The sequence below is a fragment of the Nymphaea colorata genome, chromosome 5 (genome assembly GCF_008831285.2).
Source record: "Nymphaea colorata isolate Beijing-Zhang1983 chromosome 5, ASM883128v2, whole genome shotgun sequence".
Taxonomy (NCBI): domain Eukaryota; kingdom Viridiplantae; phylum Streptophyta; class Magnoliopsida; order Nymphaeales; family Nymphaeaceae; genus Nymphaea; species Nymphaea colorata.
Window position 1 is genome coordinate 13,680,854 of NC_045142.1, and position 7,749 is coordinate 13,688,602.

Below are 7,749 nucleotides of genomic sequence, written 5' to 3' on the forward strand. Positions count from 1 at the left end.
TATATTTAATAACCTATTTTATATTTCAATAAAACGAGGGGATCCCTGTGTTGTTTCCCAGTGAAAAATTACCTATTTGATGTCACGAGCAGTGGCACACCAATTACATTATTATACTTAAATATATGTTAGTTACTCGAATAGTGTATATGTTAAACTTAGAACACAATAACTCTTTAATTTGAAATGAACTTTAGGTACATGTTGGCTCGAGAGTCTATGGTTAAACCCTCGAAAGTAAGCTGTTATGGTGTTGTGCCAAATGTTTTGTCAAATGTTCACGTTGCCAAGCCACCCTTAAAAGTGTAGAGGAAATGATGGATGACGAGTGAGTGCAGACCATTTGCTCTGGACATCTTCCCCAATGAAAAGAATGCTAGGAGTTAGGCTGGCTACATTTAACACGAAATAATTCAATAAGATATGCAGAAAAGAAACAAGGATGGTTAGGGAAAAGAATGCTAGGAGTTAGGCTGGTTACCTTTAACATGAAATTATTCAATACGGTATGCATAGAATGCAATGACCAGAACATAAAACACAAGAATTCTTTTTTATGCAACATTATCAAACATGCCCCATGTTTTACCATCCCAAAAGCTTATGCTTCCAAGCCCAGAGAACTCTGCCACCTGCCATCTACTTCTCTGCATGTGAATAGGAAAACCTATTTCTCATTGTAATCAAGCACATAATCATACCCTTTATTCTGTCAAATACATCATCAATGCAACATAGTTCAGCAAAAAACTTAAAAAACTCACAGAAGAAAAAGGGGCCACGCCACAAAGCAGCAGAGAGAAAGAGAGGGAGATCGAGAAGACCTGTAAACCTTGTGGAAGGGGAAAGGAGGAGGTATCAAACAGTCCCTCAAGAGCAGTGAATATGAGTGTTGATGGTGACTTAGGCAGCAGCGGCGTGAGAAAGAAGCAGCAGTGATTTCTGGCGTGTTTCATTTGGGCAAAATCAGTTGGGAGGAGGAAGAAGAAGAACAACGACAAGGAGAAGAACAAAGGAAGGCCGAAGGGGTACCTGGCGTGAAGCTGGGAGCCGGAGCTGCAGCAAGAGCAAGAGGGACGACTGATGCATCTGAGGCAGCAGCAGCAAGAGAAGGGGAAAGGCAACAGATGCGTCTGAGGCAGAAGCGGCGAGAGAAGGCAGCAGCAGTGATTTCTGGGAGGTTTTATTTGGGAAAAATCAGTTGGGAGGAGGAGGAAGAAGAAGAACAACAAGGAGAAGAAGAAAGGAAGGCCACTAAAATGTCATGCATTTGAGAACAGTGTTTATAAAAGTTGGGCTGAATTAATTTAAGTCAATTTGAATTGTTTGGCAAACCTGTTGTATTCAGTGGCTGTTGCCTCGTGTTGTTATTTAATTATCTTTAAATACTTTTAAGATTTTTATCTTCTATTTTTTGCTTGTTTTTTTAAATATAGTATACTGATTTATCTTACCGACAGCCTGCAGGTTGTTTCACTTTGGGTTTCGGTTCTGATTCCGATTGTTATAAACATTTATTAGAAACGAATGGTCTATAGAATGGATTCAATTTCACTATTACCCAAATAAATATATATTGTTGAAGGTTCCGCACTGCATTCAATCATCAAACAAGTAATCGACTTAATTTGCTATTTATTTTAAATGTGCATTTGTCAGTCTGAATTCGAATTTAATTTAAAATTTTATACGAACCCTATTTTGATTTTCAGGCCATGAAATGCCTGGAAGTACAAAAAATGGAGATTGGGGCTAGAGCCTTTGGTGGAGTCATACGTGGGCTGGTGTAGGCAGTTGCCAAATGGTCCTATCAAATTTCTTTATTTCATTTTTACGTAAGCTTTCAACTACTTGCTTCTTATATGCACCAGTGACCCTATAGGTATGAGATTCTTTAAATTAATGCCCCTAAGTCCAACATTCCTAACTCTGGCTACCACTAACCATGGTTGGAGGCGGAACTAGCTGGATGATAAAATAATGAAGTTTCTGATAATTGATTGTACTAAGTTTTTTTAATCATGTAATAAATATGTTACCAATTGGCAGCTTCGCCATTGACCATCCAGTGTCGAAACTCAAGCAGCATCGATTGAAGAAATCAACAAGCGACATCCCATGACAATGCTGGTGGCTAAAGTTCATTTCTCCTCCTCCACCACCCTTCTCTCCTCATTCTTCTTGACTTTTATTGAATGCCCTGAATATTCGGAATGACCCGGCCAATCCAGTTTTTCAGTCGACCAGATCGGATCATATGAAAATCCCATCAAAAGATCTGTAATGGCCCACGAACCAGGAAAGTTGCCATGATCTTCCCTAACCCATCAACTTGTAACCTCAACCTCATCTTTCGTGGCAGTACCCAATTTTTTGACTGAACATCGCTTGAGTCACCGACCTGAGTTTGGTAGTGCCCATGTGGGCACTATGATGTGACTGGAACTGATTCTAGCTTTATCACAATATATTTTTGACTAACTGTATGGTAAATATGGTGCACACCAACCCACCCTTAGCTCGCTACGGCCCTTCTTACGACATAGTCCCCTCACAAAATGTTACAATGTCAGCTGGTGTCTAGAAATTAGTGACATGACATTGGATTAAATTATTTATTTAATTACCTATTTGACATTTCAATAAAGCGAGGGGCTCACTCAGCATTTCCCAGCAAAAAATTACCTACTTGATATCACAAGCAGTGGCTGCCGGATGGGCATCCAGACCAATTACATTATTATACTTGAACATATATGTTAGGTATGGGAAAACTATATATGTTACACTTAGAACATGATAACTCGATTGCAAGATAATATAAGCAAGGTTATCATTTGAGGTCAATGTGCTATACTAGTGCAACTAGGGTGGAAGCACTATGCCAGTTGATGGACATTTGGTTCTACTCACATGGCATGGTCATTAGGGGAAGCCGGATTTCAGTTTTCACTCAATCTGAAACTTGAAACAGGTTATGTTTGCACCCCTATGTATAAAAAACTGTACATAATAAGTAAAAAATAAAAATAAATTTTTAGAAGGACAAAAAGGGTTTATGAAAAAGTAGAAAATCCCAAAATATACACTTCTTTACAAAAAAAGTCAAAAATACCCCAACCCCTTTCTCTTTTTTCCCCCTTTGGTTTACATTTGTGTGTACAACCTTGTGCATGTAACTCGATATTAATATATGTATTGTATCTTCTGGTGAAAGGTTTGGATCATTCCCAATGAAGTATTCTTTCCTAATGCATGTTTTAATTTCCACCATTTATTGCAAACCTTCTGAAGGGAGATTTTTAGCTATCGTGAAGGCTTTCTGGCTGTCAGATTGGTTCCTCGCTTCTTCTATACTGCTTGTTCTCTATTTTCTTTGTTTTTTCTTTACTCTTTAGTTTCATTATACAAGCTCTCTCTCTCTCTCTCTCTCTCTCCTGTGTGTGCTTGTGAATGTATATATTTATACATATAAGATGATAAAAAAACATACCACTTAGGTAAGGGACGGAAGCCTGGCCTATTAAAGTTTTTTTCATAATTTAGCATTATCTTCAAATATATTGCATACATTAAGTTATTTCTTTTTTATTTTATTAATATACCATAATAATTAAAAATGGCTCTCATAACATTAAAATTTTAATAGTAGAAAAGAACACTTCTTTTTATAGAAGTAATTTGAACTTGAACTTTATTTAGATTAAATTAGTGTTTATAGTGAACAAATTAGGAGATTCACATTTTGTTCAAAACACTTTTTAACACAAATATAAGAGGTCTGCTGGTTTTTGTTTGTGACCGAAGTAGTGCGTGTGTTTATATATATATATATATATAATTTTCAATGACATTGCTATCTCTTTTATAAGGACCGTGGTGTAGGTACTGTGAATAGCATTGAAATAGGCAAAGGGAAGTTGGTCGGTCAAACCAAGGCATCTTTCAGATGTGGTTTCATTAGCATCAGTCTTCTATATGCTTTTGTGGTGATGCTGATCTGTGTTGAAGTCGATGATATATGTGAGAGACTTCCTACATAAAAAAGGACCAAAGGTTGTGGAAACTCCTTCTTCTGCTTGAAGAGTCATATTTAGCACTTGTTGAATCATAATAAAAAGACGGTCAATTGCATCTGATGTAACAGATTTCGATTTTTCTTGTTGTCATGGTATTCATAATTCATGTTCTTCCATAGCCACCATATTGCGATGGGAACAGAATCATCCAACTTCACATAAATATTTTGATTCGAGCCTTTTTATTCCACCGCCACGTCTGCGTCTCTGCCACCAAGTCTGGAACTCTAATATGAATGATGATAGAACTGTCATATCATGTAAACTAATGGTGCCTATTCAACAGGGTGGTTCCTCTCTTTTTTGACTTGTTTACCACCGAAAGTGAAAATGTGGTGGAAGAAAGAAATAAAGAAACAGCTCCATGCCATATGAGTTCTCTTGCATGTATAGAGATAGAGAGAGAGAGAGGGACAGAGAAAGAGATAGGTATTACATGTTTTATTCTTATTTTAAATAGTAGTCCACACTGGGGAGTGGGAGATAGAGATGAGCTTATGGGCACCCCCAGTAATTTTATAGGAAATAAGTAGTTTTATAGGAAATGAAACATGGATTAAACAATGCGCCAACCTGTTAAGCCCAAAGAAAAAACACAAAAAATACAATGGCCTCATAGATGGCTCATTTTTTGAAATTATTGGGTTGTACAAAAGGGTAGATTGATATGGTAGAAACTTTTGGTAAAACAGATTTAGGTTGAGGATTAGTGACTTACCCATTGAGTGACTTTGGCACTAGATATTTCCAAAATGAGTACTACCATGTCCAGATTCAATAGATATGTTGTTATTCCAGGCTTCCTTCTCCTTTTAAGGGAAGGTCTATGGTAAAGAAAATCCAATGCCTTTTTGGTCCGCTTTTTGAAATTGTAAACAAAAGCAAGACCTAGAAACAAAATGTTTTTTCTTTCTTTGTCCATCCTTTCCTCACTTTTCTCCTTTCCCTTTCCATTCTAGCCATCATCCAAAGCATTTGGATGATGAATTTTTGCAAACCAAACATATTTTTCAAAAATGTGGACTAGTGTGTGGGCCTCTTTAAAGTAGTTTTTTTGCAGGAAGGAGGCCACAAGGGTTCTACCCATATGATGGAGGTGACTCCTAAAAATCAGTACCGCCTTTAAAAGGTGACCATAAGTCCCATTACACCTGTTGAGAGCAGCTAGCAGGAGTAGAGGTAGGTATAGGTTATGTGTCGCTACGCTGATGCATAATTTTTTTTGTACGTCAATATGGTTAATGATTAAAATAACTTAAATTCACATTAAAAAAATTATGAAAACAAAATTGAAAATAGAAAAAAGTAAAAAGACTAAGGAGAATATTTTTAATAAATTACCAAAATATTCTTCTCTCCTCTGATGGACACATAACTTTCTATTGTTAAGTATTGGTAATTACATAAATTTTAAAAGCTTTTTATTTTTATATTAATATTTTTGAACAAATTTTCTCATTCTTTAAAAATTGAAAAATTTATACCTAGTGTCCTTTATCTAGAGTTGATCTTATGTCTGGGCTCCTAACCCTTATGCCGATGATAATTGAGTAAAACCGTTAAGTGGGATTGCTGCTGGCTGCCCATAGGTCTGATATGTAGACCAGCAAGCATGAAATATTGCAGATAAAACTTTCTCTTAATGGCTTCACTCATTTATATGTAAGTCAAGGTTGGCGCCTTCTTGACTTTGTTCTTCATCACGTCCTGCCATGGTTGGCTTGTTCTTTCTACATCAACAATGAGTCAAAGCCGCCCAACATCTGAAACCCGGAGCCATGTGTAGGGGCCAGCTGCAATCATAAAGGCCGTGGAGGATCAATTGTCGGTAAATGATCGCCATGAGCCAGACCCGACTAGCATTCAGTCGACCTTATTTTTTGTTAAAACTGAACCAATTAAAAAAATAAGAACACTTTATAGAGAACTTCCCTAGCATCGGGTGAGTGAGGGGTATTTCATACTACCACTCAACAAGATGGCCAAAACCTTAGCCTTACCTCCATTTCCCTAGAGCCTATTCTGTATCAGGTGTCCCACAATTGCAGGTTCATTCAAATTCAACCGAATCAGTTTCTATGATGGTAAATCCTAAAAAAAATGTACTTGTTTCAGCATCGGAAATAATTGTGCAAAGGTCATCTGTATACATAGATTATGTCTATTACTTGTTCGGTCAGGTTAGACATCTTCCCAGATAGAAAGCATACTTGAAGCATCAAACAAAGCAATGCTAGAGGGAATATATATATATATATATATATGTGTGTGTGTGTGTGTGTGTGTATTGGAATCACAGCTGTTTCTATGCTTGGATGGTTATTTTGTGTTGCTAAAAACTGCCATAAAAGTTCTATTCCATCATTGAAAACCATGGTCAAGCAATTGATCATTGCAAATGCATCATTTGCATTGGTTTTTATCAACACCAAACAAGAAAATAACCATCCAGCCGTAGAGGTTCGTCTTAATTGGACACAAAGGCCAGTTCAAAGAGAAAAAAATAGGCCAACTTTTATTTGAATCCCTGGAATATTCAGAAATGATCTCGCCAATCCATTGTTAACCACCCATTTTAATCGTTAAACATGTTTAAAGTATGATGACATTCGTCTATTTTCCAGTCAACCTTCTAGAATAGATGGATCATATGAATATCCCATCAAAAAATTGATTTCTCATGACATGAATAAGCTCATGCTAACCCACCAACTTGTGATCTCAACCCGTTTTTAGTGGTGGACCCAAGCCTGTTTGGCTGGAGGGCACGTGAGTCACATTAAACGTGGGCACTATGAAGTGACAGAAGCTGGGTCCAGCATCGTCACAATATCTTTTTGACTGACTGGTATAGGCAATGGTGCACAGCAACCCACACTTAGCTTCAATACTCTCCCTCCTACAGCATGTTCAACGCTTACTGTGGTTACCTAAGGGATACGTTAAGATGTCTCTGTTCTTGATGAATTTGTGATTGGAATTCTTCAACACAAGAATATTCAAACGTTATTACTTAGCATTGCTTGGATTTTGGAGAAGGGTGCAGAAACACAAAAAGTTGCATGCAATCCTGAAGAAAATCACCAAAATGGTTTTCAGCGAGAGAACAAGCTGAAGAAAAATAGAACCCTAAAGGGGTAGTGGCAAATCCAGAAATTTCTGGCTAAGGTGCAATATTAATGACTGGTAAGGGAAATTGCTTACAATATCGACAATGTGGCTCCAATATTGTCAAAGAGTCATTTAACAGCAGGAACACTAATAAAATTTTCAAAATAAGAACAACCCCTAAGTAGGTAGATGGAAAGGGGGATGCTTAGCATAAGTCCAATGGAGCGCGAGTGATGTTGGTGCTACATTTCTATAATGCAACTGGAGTGGAAGCACTATACTAGTTGATGGATATTTGGCCCCACTCACAGGCATCGTTGGGCCCGAGAAGGAGATGACTACACGCTGTTATAGATAGCCTGGCCCGAGATAATGGCCACGAACAAACAAACGGTCGACCGCTCTTTTAAGGGGCGTTTGATGGTTTGGAATTTTGATTTAAGAATGAAATGCAAGTCCAACTTCAACTCAAACATGAAACCTTTTACAGTCTTGAGAGTGGATAAACATCACTCAATGCAAGACTTTGATAACATAAAATATTGTTAGTAGCCATGTA